The 13,963-nt window shown below is 37.4% G+C and overlaps 2 protein-coding genes and 1 pseudogene across 5 annotated transcripts in view; 2 read left to right on the plus strand and 1 right to left on the minus strand.

Annotated features, from left to right (window-relative positions):
* The window catches only part of LOC132354345 (zinc finger protein 345), a 78,093-nt gene that overhangs the window by 62,351 nt on the left and 1,779 nt on the right, over window positions 1-13,963 (plus strand). The window contains exons 1-2 of one of the 2 annotated variants that reach the window (XM_059906260.1): window positions 746-758; window positions 1,607-1,679. The exons of the other annotated variant lie outside the window; for it this stretch is intronic. The gene's annotated coding sequence lies outside the window, so the exon portion shown is untranslated. Of the gene's footprint in view, window positions 1-745; window positions 759-1,606; window positions 1,680-13,963 lie in introns of those variants that run through there. 2 annotated transcript variants of the gene reach the window in all.
* ZNF790 (zinc finger protein 790) overlaps window positions 1-13,963 on the minus strand; it is a 95,219-nt gene that overhangs the window by 30,529 nt on the left and 50,727 nt on the right. The gene's annotated exons all lie outside the window — the stretch shown is intronic.
* LOC132354356 (zinc finger protein 345-like) overlaps window positions 1,605-13,963 on the plus strand; it is a 50,557-nt pseudogene continuing 38,198 nt past the window's right edge.

Consider the following 13,963-nt stretch of genomic DNA (forward strand, 5'->3'; position numbering starts at 1 on the left):
CGCATTCGGGTTCGCCCTTCTGGCTCCCCGACACTTTCCGCAGCAGCTTGCCTCTAGGCATCTGCACGCTCCCAGGGCAAAGCGCAATTCTTAGCAGCCTCCTGGGCATTTAACTGAGGCCACGTACCGCCTCAGCGCCTAGGGAACGCAGTCTATCTTGGCCGGGTCCACTCCGCCGCTGGCAAAGTCCTGGACTACATTTCCCAGGAGGCCGTGAGGCCCAGGATGTTGCAGGGTGAGCGCCAAAACCTGAAAGAACCGCAACCTGAGGCTGGGATGTGTCAAAGAAGTTGCACCAGACAAGGTAAACAGATAAGGAAGACTTTATTATAAAGACTATCGCAATAGGGAAGAGAAATTGAACTCAACTGGGTATGTAACAGTAGCTGGAGATTTATAGCCAGTGGGCAGGGTGATGGAGTCAGTGCAGGCGACTTGACTAAAGTTTGGTCGAGGGAGTTCTTGTCAGCTGAGACTCGCGGAAGCCTCAGGTGCGCTGCCGGATCCAGGCTTCCGCGGCCAGGGGGAATCAGGATGAAGAGGAGATAGCTTTTAGCAGCCTGTCGCTTTCTGGACTACATCTCCCAGAGGCCTCTAGGCCTAGTGCTCCCTCCCGCGAGAACTAGATCTTCTCCTGAGGAGTGGACGGGATTTTCTGACGGGCTGGGGCAAACGGCCTCAGGGTACTGTGTGAGGTGTTGGGCTCTATTTGTTTCAAGCAGAGTGAAGCGGTGCTGACCAGACCGGAGGAGTCGTAGGTGAGATGGCCTGGAGCCCGGGGTTGGAGCCGGGAGTGTCGGGAACCTTCGGCCTCTACGGGAGCCAGCTGGGAAGGGGAGATCTTGAGGAGTGTGTGTCTGATTGTGGTTGTGTCTCTGTGTCTGTGTGACCTTGTACCAAACTGTGAGGGCGGGAGACGGGCTTGATTGTGGTTTTGATTGTGCAAGTGTGATGGGGGTTTAATTGTGTGACCGGGTGTGGCACTGTTTGCGAGTGTGAGGTTCCTTGACCGCGGTTGTAAAACTGTGTATACACTTGGTGTGTGTGTGTGTGTGTATTTATGATCATTTGCTGAGCCGTGGGTGTGGGATGGCTTAACTGTGAGATTTGTGACTGTTTCCCCTTGGTGTGTGTGTGTGTGTGTGTGATATTGTTGGTGGTAGGGTGCGTGTGAATTTGTCATTGTGCCCCCATAATGTATGTCACTGGGAATGTGAGTACGTGGGGGTGCCTGTGACTGCGACTGTGACTGACTCTCCCCGGGGTGTGTATGATTGCGTGGCCGTCTGCAGCCCATTTTGTTGAGGTCTGTGGTGCCTGTGTGCCCGTGGTGTGAGTTCCTATGATTATGTATCCATATTGCACTGTAGGTGTGGGGCGCCTTTGTCTGTGCCTTTGTGACTCCAGCGCTCTGTTACCAGGAGACCTCTGTGAGCTCAGGAACACATTCTGCCCAGAACTGCAAATGACCGTGCTTGTCTGTAATGCTGGTATTGAGCAGGACGCCCAAGACTTGTCTGACCTAATATCTGTAGGTGGTGGGTGGTAGGTTGACTTGGGCTCCCAGAAGAGCCTGGTTTTTCCTGATTCCTTTCTCTTTCTCCAGCTCTTCTCTGCTTGCAGAGTCTTCCAGAGTGGAGTAAAGAATGGCTGTTGAACATCCACAAGGCACCTGCAAGGTAGCTTGTCGTTTCCCCTTGTTTCCTGAAATCCTCTTTTCTATGTCAGGATATGACTTGCTTTCCTTCTCTTGAAAATTCTTGCCTGTCAGGTGACCTGATCTATGGAATTTTTCCCTTGAGAAATGTGATTTGCTCCAAACCCCAACCCACACACGTGACTTTCTCTTCCTAATTTGACAAATGTCTTAATTTTTCTTTATGCACTCTTAAAAATATATATATTTTTTATTATAAAAGTGAAATTATCTTAAATAATTTCAAAAGTACAGCAATTCCTAATGAAGAAAATTTAAATTCCCAGTTAAAACCAATGCTAACTTTTTGATAATTTCTTCCCAGTATGTTTTATGTACATATATAAAGTGTGATATTTAAAAATTGATTTTATTCAGCATTTACCGTTTTATAGCCTACATTTTCACATAAAATTATATTTAAGTATTTCCCCACATAATTTAATATTGGAAACATTTTTAGAGGTGCATATTTATTTGAATGCCTATGTCTTTTTTTTTCTTTCAAATTAGATACAGAAATGGCATTTAACACCCATTTGTGCAAATAATTATAAAGACCGATGTAAGGAATACCCAGGTCAAGAAAAAGAATACAGCCATCTCTAAAGCAGCCTCTGATGTACCCCTCCACAATCACAAACAATTATGCTCTTCTGGTGATAACCACTGTGATCATTTCTTTGTCTTTCATTAGAGCTTTGATATGAATTCCAAAACCACATAGATTTAGTTTTTGTCTGTTTTCTATCTTTGTATGAATAGACATTCTTTTGTGTCTTTTTTCATGAAAAACGTTTGTGAGCTTCATTCATATTTCCTATAACTACAGTTCATTTTTTTCCATTGCTCTCTATATACTATCTTGTATAATAGTATCAATTTACTACTTATCTATTCTACTCTTCATGGACATTTGACTTGCTTCTAGTTTTTGGCTGCTATAAGCAATGTGACTACAAATGTTTTGTGCACATATTTTGGTACACATGTGCTTGTATTTCTTTAATATATATACTAAAATTGTAATAAAATTGTTGAGGGATAGGGTTTGCGCATCTTCAATTTTACTAGACAGTGCTGGACTGTTCTCTAAATATACTATGCAAGTTTTTTACTTGAATCAGCAGTTTAAAAAGGCTCCTTTTGTTTCACAGTCATGCCAGCTCTTGGCATCGTCACACTTTAAAATTTTTGCCAATTTGGTAGATATCTAGTGTTATCACATTTAATTGATATGCCTGTATTATCAATGAAATTGAACACTAATTCTTGCCCGCCTGGATATCCTCTTTTGTGAAATGCTTGTTCAAATATTTTGCCAATTTTTAACTGGGTTGTTTTTCTCTAACTGATTTATAGCAGTTGAATATATATATAAAATATATATACATAATATGTATCTTCTATATTTTAGTTTACTGTCAGTTGCACATGTGACAAATATTTTCTTCTACTCTGACTTGGTTTTTCACTCTGGTGTCTTCGGGTGAATAGAGGTTTTGGATTTCAATGTGATGAAATCTTTTTCAATAGTTAGTGCTTGTTTAAGAAATTTTCTGCTACCTCAAGGTAATGAACATTTTCTTGTGTTCTCTTCTAAAAGCTTCCTAGTTTTTAGCTTTAACATGTATGTTTTTACACTACCTGGAATTGATTTGTGTAGGGTAGGGATTCAATTTCATTTTATCCCCCATGTGAGTATCCAGTTGCTCCAGTATCATTTATTGAAAAGTTCATCTTTTCTACACTGAGCTGCAGTGCCATTGTAGTCAAAAATCAAGTGACCATTATGGCTACATCTGTTTCTGGACTTTATGTTTTGTTCCATTGCTCTGTTTGTCTCCCCTTGCAGCAATACTCTGCTATCTTATTCACTGTGACTTTATAATATTTGGAGCAAGTCCTCTTACCTTCTTGTTCCTCAAGAATGTCTTGGCTGTTTGTATTTCTTTGCATTCCATATACATTTTTGAAATAGTTTGGTTCCACTCAAACATCTTTTGGGATTTTGATTGAATTGCATTGTGCCTATAATTATGTGAGTAGAAATTTGGGAAATCTTCTAATAACATGAATCTCTCAATTGATATTACATTTTCTGCATGTTTCTCATCAAGGTCTTCATTATCTCCTGTAAATAGTCTTTGGCAGGGACTTCCCTGGTGGTCCAGTGGTTAAGACTCCGAGCTCCCGATGCAGGGGGCACAGGTTCGATCCCTGGTCAAGGAAGTAAGATCCCACATACCGCAAGGCGCTGCCAGAAAAAAAAAAAAAAATAGTCCTTGGCAAATAGGAATAATTTAATCCATCGTATATAGTATTTCCCTTTTGCATTGACTGCCAGGAATTTGAGCACTTCAGAAATGATCAATTGTAGTAATAATCTTAGCCTGGGTTTTTGACATTGAATACCTATGATGTATGACCTTTGTGTATGATTTAAAATTTTTTCTTTATTCTTAGCCTCCTCAAATACATTTTTGGAAGCAGGGGATATAAAAACGAGATATAGACTTACATACAGATGTAGATATTTATTGTCTAATATTTTTATTTTAATAACATTCTTGTCTAATCAAGTCAGTTTTGTATGGTACCTTTTGCTGTTCTCCCTATATTATATTTCTTTTTTAACTACTCTTTCCACTTCTCTTCCCCAGCCCCCTCAACCCCCTCCCCCGCACTATCCTCCATCAGGCAGTTTCTGCCTCTGCCTCTTTGCCATCTATTCTCACTAACACTTTAGTTTAAATATTGGCTCCCTCAGAAAATAAAGAAACAAATCATCCCTCAGGTTATTTTACCTACACTACTAGTCTCTGTAACATGGTATAAAAATTAGGGATTCTAGTATCAAATGTGACATCTGGTCTCAGCTACACCACCTACGAGCTGTTTAACCTGTAAACAAGAGGTTCTCATTCTCAATGTTGTTGAGAGTGAAATAAGATATGTAGAACATTTGGTACACATCAGAAATTCAATAAATGTTAGCTCTCCTCTCCTTTATTTCCCATTCTTGGGACCTCTAAATCAATTATGGTATAAAGTGGTTGCCTAAAAAGTCTTTTGGTGGGTCCCAAAGTCTTTTGGTGGGTCCCAAAAGATCTTTTTTTTTTTTAATTGCTGAGGTATAATCGACATATAACATTATATTTGTTTCAGGTGTACAATGTAATGATTCAGTATTTGTACATACAGTTGACCCTTAATGTGGAGGTTAGGAGTGCTGACTCTGCACAATCAAAAATCTTCATATCACTTATAGTCGGTCCTCCACATCCATAGTTCCTCTGTATCTGCATTCTCGGATTTAACCAACCACAGATCCTGTAGTACCATAGTATTTACTACTGAAATAAATCTGCTTATAAGTAAAACTACTCAGTTCAAACCCACGTTGTTCAAGGGTCAACTGTATTGCAAAATGATCACTACAGTAAGTCTAGTTAACATCCATCACCATACATAGTTACAATTTTTTTCTTATGAATTTTAAGATTTACTCTCTTAGCAACTTTAAAATGCAATTCAGTATTATTAACTCTACACCATGCCGTACATTATGTCCCCAAGCTTTATTTATTTTATAACTGGAAGTTTGTACCTTTTGACCCCTTTTACCCATTTCACCCAACCCCACCCCCTCACCCCCTGTCTCTGGCAACTAACAATCTGTTCTCTGTATCTATGAGCTTGGTTTTTGTTTGCTTATTTGTTTAAATTCCACATATAAGTGAGATCATAGGGTATTTTTCTTTCTCTGTCTGTCTTACTTCACTTAACGTAATACCCTCATGGTCCATCCACATGGTTGCAAATGACAAGATTTCATTATTTTTCATGGCTGACTAGTATTCCATTGTGCATTGCCTACCTGTTGTTATGTTATTTAAATAGTTTGTATTATGTATTTGAATTTTTAAATTTTATGTCTCTGTGCTTGTATCTGTGCCATGTTTAGATCATTTCTTTTTTAAAATCTTTGAATACTTGGTCAAATATGTCACTTTTCTGAAGATAGCTGTATTCTCTATTTCTTTCATTACAAAAAAATTATTTATTACAACAAATTTGTAAAACACAGAGAAGCACAAATAAGTAACAAAAGTTATCTGTAATCCTGTCAGTTAAAGACAACTGCTGTCAATACTGATAATTCATTTCTAAATGTGATCATACTATGGCTACTGACCTGTAACCCGTCTTTATCATGCCAAAATATCAATACATTGTGAACAACTGTCCATGTCTTTACACATTTATCTTTACCATGAGTTGCAATGGCCTTATGTTACCATTTTACCAAGCCCCCTTTTTTGAACATGGTTTGCTTACAAATTATTGCCGTTATAAACAATGAGCATCTCCTTAGGCCGAATGCTAGTGCTTTCCTTTTTAAATTTTTTTTTTAGTTAAATTATACATAGTTAATAATTATAATTTTGTTATAAAAATAATTTGTATGTTATGAAGGGGTTCAGGTTTGATGTAACTACAATCCCCAGTCCAAGGTATCTACCCAAAGTACCCAAAGGTAGCCACTGTTTTCAGTTAATTATTTATCCTTTTTAAATATCCTTTTACATGCATACACATGTAAATGTGTATGTGGTACTGTTTTGTCACTTAAAAATATTTCTATATAAAAAGGATTATAAGTGTATCCTGCAAAATGTGGAAAGTAACTGAATTACAGAGTGGGTCCAAGGATTGAGTTGGTTTACATAAAACACTTAAAAGAGGACCTGCCCATTTACTTAGTGTCAGTTAGTAGTCACTCTGTAGTTATTGTTACTGTTTGTGCTTTTTATTCTGTGTGGAGAATTGTTCACTTAAGTATAGAGCTCATTTTAATTGCTTCATGTAAGGCCATATTTTATAATATGAAATCATGGAGATAATAGAGTACACATATTCTAAACTTCAGTAAACACTTCCAGTACACCCAGCTCACTCTGCTAGAACCTGTGTTTCCACTGCCGTTAGGTTACTTTTGGCTGCATAAGGCAGAAAAACACAACTGCAACAAACAGAACAGAGAGTTAATTATTTCATTTAATTTAAGCTGGTTATTCTTAACCTTAATGATGTTACTGATGTCTGGGTCCCACTCCCAGCGATTCTGATTTAATTGGTCTGGGATATAACCTGGACATCATCATTTTTAAAAGATCACCAGGTAATTCTAGTGTGCTGCCACAGTTGAGAATTAATGACTTAAAGTCTTACAAGATGACAAGAAAAACATTAAGAGTTAATTGGTCTGGAGTGGGGTTCAAGCTTTAGAATTTTTTAAAAAGCTACCTAATTGATTCTAATGGCAATCAATTCAGAACCACTGGCCTAGGCAAATCACGATTCATTTTCTGGAGCTGATGAAAAAAAACTATGGAAAAAAAATTCTTGTAGCAAGGAAGTAGGGGAGGGATGATTTTGAGGGGGGCAGTCAGTAGTATCTGTCATACCTGTGCCCTTACCAGCAATTAACAATAGGAAAATATCACCGTTTGGTCATTTTAGTGGTGTTTTGGGATAAAACCTAAAGGAGATGGTATACATATGTGTTTAATCAGCAGTCTTCATATTTTTTCAAAAGCAAGGTTTGACTTTTGTGAATCTTACATATTTTAAATCTTCATTAATTTTTTTTCTGCTTTTTTTGAGATTCTTTTGTTTCAGTATTGAATTCAAATCAGTTTTATTTTTTAAAAGGAGTTTAATGTTATTAAATTTTCTTTTTGGGGGGTAATTTTCTTTCCTGTGTCCAGGTTTTTTACATGTATTGATCTCCTTTTCACTTCATTTTTAGGTATTTTATATTTCTATTTAGTTTCATATTTAACATGAGAATTATTTAGGAATATGTCTTGTTTTGGGTAACTTTTAAATTTTGATTAAGTTTCAAACTTGCAGGAAAGTTACAAGAATAGTACCAAGTATTCTTGGGTACTCTTTGCTCAGATTCACCAATTGTTTACATTTTGTCCCATTTGTATTATCATTCCTGTGTGCACTTGCAATTGTTCTGTGTCTCTATATATGCATGTGAGGACACACACACATACACAATACATACATTTTATCTGAACCATTTAAGAATAAGTTGCAGACATTTGCCTCTTTACCCTTAAACACTTCAGTGTGTTATTTCCTAAGAACAAGAGTATTCTCTTACATAGCCACAGTACAGTCACTAAAATAAGAAATTTAAACAACAGTGCAATACTGTTATGTAACAGTCCATATACAAAATTTTTTGCTAGTCTCAATAATATTCTTTGTACCAATTCATCCTACTTACATCACACCCTCTCTCCCTGACTTGCTATCCAGGATACAGTCTAGGATCACACATTGAATTTAGTTATCATGTCTCTTTTTAGTCTTTTTTTTTTTTTTTTAAAGATTTAATTTTATTTATTTTTGGCTACCTTGGGTCTTCGTTGCTGCGCACGGGCTTTCTCTAGCTGTGGTGAGTGGGGGCTACTCTTCGTTGCGGTGCACGGGCTTCTCCTTGCTGTGGCTTCTCTTGTTGCAGAGCACAGGCTCTAGGCGTGCGGGCTTCAGTAGTTGTAGCGCATGGGCTTAGTTGCTCCGCGGCATGTGGGATCTTCCCGGGCCAGAGCTCGAACCCGTGTCCCTGCATTGGCAGGTGGATTCTTAACCACTGCACCACCAGGGAAGCCCCTTGGATTCAGTTTTTAATCTGCTCCTTCATTGTGGTTATGTTATTCATTTCAAATACTTTTAGGTTCATTTATTCCCTTTGTATTCTGTTTGATTTTTTAATTAATATTAATCCATTCTTGTTCATTTGATTTTATGAACATGGTTCCAAACGTTAAAACTATACAAAAAGATAGAGTAGTGTCACTGTGCTCCCATAACCTTTGTTTTAGTGAATATTGTGCCAATATTCTTGTTTATTTGACTTTATGAACATGGTTCCAAACGTTAAAACTATACAAAAAGATAGAGTAGTGTCACTGTGCTCCCATAACCTTTGTTTTAGTGAATATTGTGCACTGAATTGTGTCCCCCACCAAATTCATATATTGAGGCTCTAACCCCCCAGTACTTTACAATGTGACTATATTTGGAGACAGGGTTTTAAAAGAGATGATTAAAACGAGGCTGTTAGGGTGGATCCTAAACCAATCTGACTGGTATCCTTATATGAGAGGAAATTTAGACACACAAAGAGACACCAGGGATGCTCACACAGAGGAAAGACCATGTGAGAACACAGTGAGAAAGTAACCATCTGCAAGCCAAGGAGAGAGGCCTCAAAAGAAACCAAACCTGCTGACACCTTGATCTTGGACTTCTAATCTCCAGAACTGTGAGCAAATAAGTTTCTGTTGTTTATATCACCCAGTCTGTGGTATTTTGGTTTGGCAGCCCTTGCAAACTAATAGTAAGTTATTTCCTCCTGGCTCATAATATCTACTTGTTCCTCTGGAACATGCTGAGGTTGGACCCTTGTTACAGGTCTAGTGGCAACAGAATGGTTCTGGTGGGTCATGAGGAGAATTAGCATGCCTTTTCAGGTACTGCTCCAGGTGATGTTATTATAGGGTTTTCAGTCAGAGGAAAGCTAGTCTCCCAGACACTGGATTGCAAGCTTCTTCCACTGGTAAGAGAGGCCCAAAGTAAGTTGGAGGTTCAAGATTGTCAGTTTCATCTGGGTCCCAACCAGATGTCCCAGTTCCATATTTAAGGATCTCATTCTTTCCCAATCAAGTCTCTACCTTTCACATGGAAATCATGGCAAGACTATGAATTCCTATTTATTTCCTTCCTGTTTCTTGGTTTACTCCAAGAAAACTCCAGATATCAAAATGGGTTTTTGATGTAGATGGCATGTAAGAAGAGATAAATGTGTTAAATTTGTTGTGAGTTCTAGCATATCTGAAAGGGCTGTTTGAACCAGTGCATTGGTTCTTTGGCAGGGCATGGGATTCTAATTATTATTTTCTCTCAGAAATTTTAACTTAGGACTTCTGGCTTAGAATATTTTTGGGAACTCCAAAGCTATTTTCATTCCTAGTCTTTTATATATGCACTGTTTTTTAAATTTATTTATTTATTTATTTATGGTTGTGTTGGGTCTTCGTTTCTGTGCGAGGGCTTTCTCTAGTTGAGGCAAGCGGGGGCCACTCTTCATCGCGGTGCGCGGGCCTTTCACTGTGGGGGCCTCTCTTGTTGCGGGGCACAGGCTCCAGAATATGCACTGTTTTTTTACTGTTTGGATTCTTTTAGGGCATTTTCTTTGTTCCTACTGTCCTGGAACCTAATGAAATTATATCTTAGTGTGAATAATTTTTATTCTTTATACTAGGTATCAAGCGAGCCCATTTATTGTGGAGATTTGTGTCCTTCAGTTCTGGAAAATCTTCTTAAATGCTACTTTTAAAAACAATCTGTTTCTGATTTCTGTTTTCTTTGAAAATTTTCCAACATACAGAAAATTTGAAAGAATATTCAGTTATTTGCCCCATATAGCCATCAGCTAAAATCACCAATTGTTAACATCTTACCACATTTGCTTTATTTTTCTAAATACACACACACACGTGTGTGTGCGTGCGTGTGCATTTTTTTCCCCTGAATCATTTGAAAATAAGTTGGGGACATCCTGACATTTTACCCTTAATACTTTTAGCATGCATCTCCTAAGTATAAGGACATTTTCCAAACAATAACAATGACATATCAAATCTATGAAAATTAATATAAACTCGCTAGTACCACCTCAAACATTTCATGTTCAAATCTCTCCAGTGGTTCCCCCAAATGTCTTTTTTTAGCTGATGTTATGTTTTTGTTTATTTACTTGGTCCTTTGCTTGATCTCAGATCCAATCAGGATTCATGTATTATTTTGGTTGTTGGGCTTCATTGGTCTCTTTTAATCTAGAACAGCCTCTCATTTTTGTTTGTTTTATATGACACTGAATTCAAGACAGTTGCCTTATAGAATGTCTCACAACCTTCATTTGTCTGATGGTTTTCTTATGGAAATAGGAGGCTTAGATTCGGCTTACCTATTTTGACAAAGGTGGTACGATGTATTCTATTGCATTACATCAGAAGGCAGAGTGTCAGGTTGTTCCACTGTTGATGATACCAAGTTTCATCGTTTAAGGTTAAAGGTACTGAGTACCAAACCTTTCCAGTATAAAGGTACATGTTTCCCTTTTTAGTTAGTAAATCATATGTGGATCGATGCTAAGAGAGTAAGTGAATATCCCTTATCTTGACCATTCACTTTCTGATTTTAGAATCCATTGAGGATCCTTGCCTGAATCAATTATTAGATTGGTGATTTCAAAATGGCAATTTTCAGATTCCTTCATTCCTTCTAACATCCTGCCTGATACTTGGCAGATGCTTAGCACACTTTCAAGAATGATCTCCTCCCATTAGATGTTGACCTGGCTTGCATGACCTTCCAATGTCTTTCCTATTTTCTGTTTTTTTCTTAACTGAAGTATAGTTGATTTACAATATTGTGATAGTTTCAGGTGTACAGAAAAGTGATTCAGTTATATATATATATATACACATATGTATATATTTCAGATTATTTTCCATTATAGGTTATTACAGGATATTGAATATAGTTCCCTGTGTTATACACTTCCTGTTTTCTACTTCCATATTTTTGTACTTTTTAAAGAGATTTTTCATTTATCTTTTAACTCTTCTAATGATATGTTTTAATTCCCACTTTATATTTTCATTTTCTAAGTATTCTTTTTTGCCTCTTATTCCTTTTATGTTATCCTATTCTTCTATCATGCGAAATGGCTTCTCATATCCCTTTGAAGATATTAGTGGTGGCTTCTGGAATTTTGTTTTCCTATGTGGTTTCTCGTCTAAGTTCCTTTGGGCTTTGTTTTATCTATTTTATGTTACAGGATTTCCTCAAATGATGATATTTGTATCAGTATTATAGAGTGGACACTGAGAAGCTGATTTAACTTTTGTATGCCAGTTAGTAGACCTTCTTAAGTATGTAATGCTCCCATTTCTTAAGCCTTTCTGGGGTTTGCAGCATAAATCATCCCCTTCCGGGTTTTCCTTACTTTTGGGTTAGGTTTCGTCTTTCTTTGTTAAGTTGTTCGTCATTTCTCTTCACGCTTTCCAGCTTCAAAAGTTTTGTTGCTGCTATTTCCTCTTCAATTTTCTTTGACTTTGTGGGTTCCTTTTGTTAAAAAGCCAGTTCATTCCTTTTAATGAGATTTTTTTAAAGGACAGGAATAACCACATGTGATTCACTTTCACTGTTTGAGAGAAAGTATATCCTTTTCTAGAGAAATATTGTTTTTAGAAGTTTATTTTTAAGAATAATGAATTTTGAGACTAACTTATTATATTAGCCATTCAGTAAATGTATTTTGATCTTTTTGTGTGTGCCAGGGTTCAATCTGACTAAAGTAACAGACATTACCCTTGCTTTCCTCAATCTTGGCTCTATGGTAGCAGACAGACATTAAGCAAACACTCAAAAAAATATGAAATTTGCTGGGGACTTCCAGGCGGTCCAGTGGTTAAGACTTCGCCTTCCCATGCAGGGGGTGTGGGTTTGATCCCTGGTCGGGGAGTTAAGATCCCACGTGCCTTGGGGCCAAAAAACCAATACTAAAACAGAAGCAATATTGTAACAAATTCAATAAAGGCTTTAAAAAATATAGGAAATTTGCAATTGTAGGGGATAAATGTGTAATCATTCATTACCAAACACTAAACACAAAGAAAGGAAGAAAAAAAGAAAAGTAAAAAAGTGCTTTGAGAAATAATGGCGAGATGTGCAAAATTAAGACTGAGTATTCAGAAAAGATCTTTATTAGGGTATGCCAGTTAGCAGAGATTTGAACAATGACCAGGAACTTGCAGGTGAAGAGTGGGGGCAGTGGGAAGGGAGGTATGGAAGACTATTTCAAGCAGATTAAATTGTTGGGTAGGGGCATGTTACAGTTTAGTGCATTTGAAGAACAAAGTAAGGCCAGTGTAACTAGGGCTTATTGCTGATAGGACAGAGGTATCATCTTGAAGAGGCAGGCAGTAGGCAGGTCTCTGAGGAATTTTAAAGACCAAGTTAAGGAGTGTGGGTCTTATCCGAGGGACAGTGGGAAACCATTGAAGCATTCTGAGCAGAACAGTGCCAGACTGAATATCACTCTGGCTGTTAAGGGTGCAAAACTGGAAATGCAAGCAGCTAGATAAAATACCGCTTTCATATCCAAGTAAAAGATAATTTTGGCTAGAATTATCTACTGACAGTGGGGATGGAAAGAACAATTTCAAGACATATTTAGGCCGAGTCTAAACAAGCTTGCTGTTTGAGTATTGTAGGAAGAGAATGGAGCTGAAATGTTTTCACCTTTTGTGGCTTGCGTTATTTATTTTTTCAGGGTCTTAATTGATGTCTCTGAATCCTTTTATTTTCCTGGTCACTTTTATGGCATATAAGTCTTCCAAAATAATAGCTACCAAACACTGTGGCGTTACTTTACACAACTGTGTAAATATCAATACATTAATGTGATTTCAGAATTATTTCAATAATCATCAGAGCTAGGGTTCAGAGTACTCATCTATCTGCATCCTCCTTGTAATTTTCCAGAAGTATCACATTACCTCCTATCTTCTTGCCCCTTTTCTCTGATTTTAAAACTACATTCTCAATTACTCTGCTTTTGGCCTTTGCTAAGTCCCCTTTTTTGTTCTCCCAAGGTTCTCCCAAGGTTAGCCTCAAGACTTCGGATTTTACCAAACGGCATAAACAAACTATATTCTAACCACAACAGAATCTTCACTCTCTATTGCTCATTCCAGACTTACTCAGTTCATTAATCTTTCATCAAGATACTGCTACATCTGAAGTAACTTTCTCTTCTATCTCCATCAGATTATATGCAATTTATGACCATCTAGCCTAGATTTTTCCTTCCTGGTGTAGTTACTTAGAGCTCCAAACAACCCTAAGAAATGGGTTAAATGATAATTATACTCATTTTTAAATGTATATGACACTAGTTAACAAAATTGAGTTGGGGCCTGGACATCTTTATATTTATTGAGCTCCCCATGTCTTTAGGGTATTTTTATCTAAATCACTATTTAGGAACAATTGACTTAATCTCTTTTCCTAAATAACTCCTTCACCTTCTAGTGTTTCTTCTCATTCTGTTTCCTTATCTGTTTGTCAAAATGCCCAATCATATATGAGAACTGTATAAGCCACTCTATATGA

Source organism: Balaenoptera ricei, chromosome 19 (assembly GCF_028023285.1).
Source record: "Balaenoptera ricei isolate mBalRic1 chromosome 19, mBalRic1.hap2, whole genome shotgun sequence".
Taxonomy (NCBI): domain Eukaryota; kingdom Metazoa; phylum Chordata; class Mammalia; order Artiodactyla; family Balaenopteridae; genus Balaenoptera; species Balaenoptera ricei.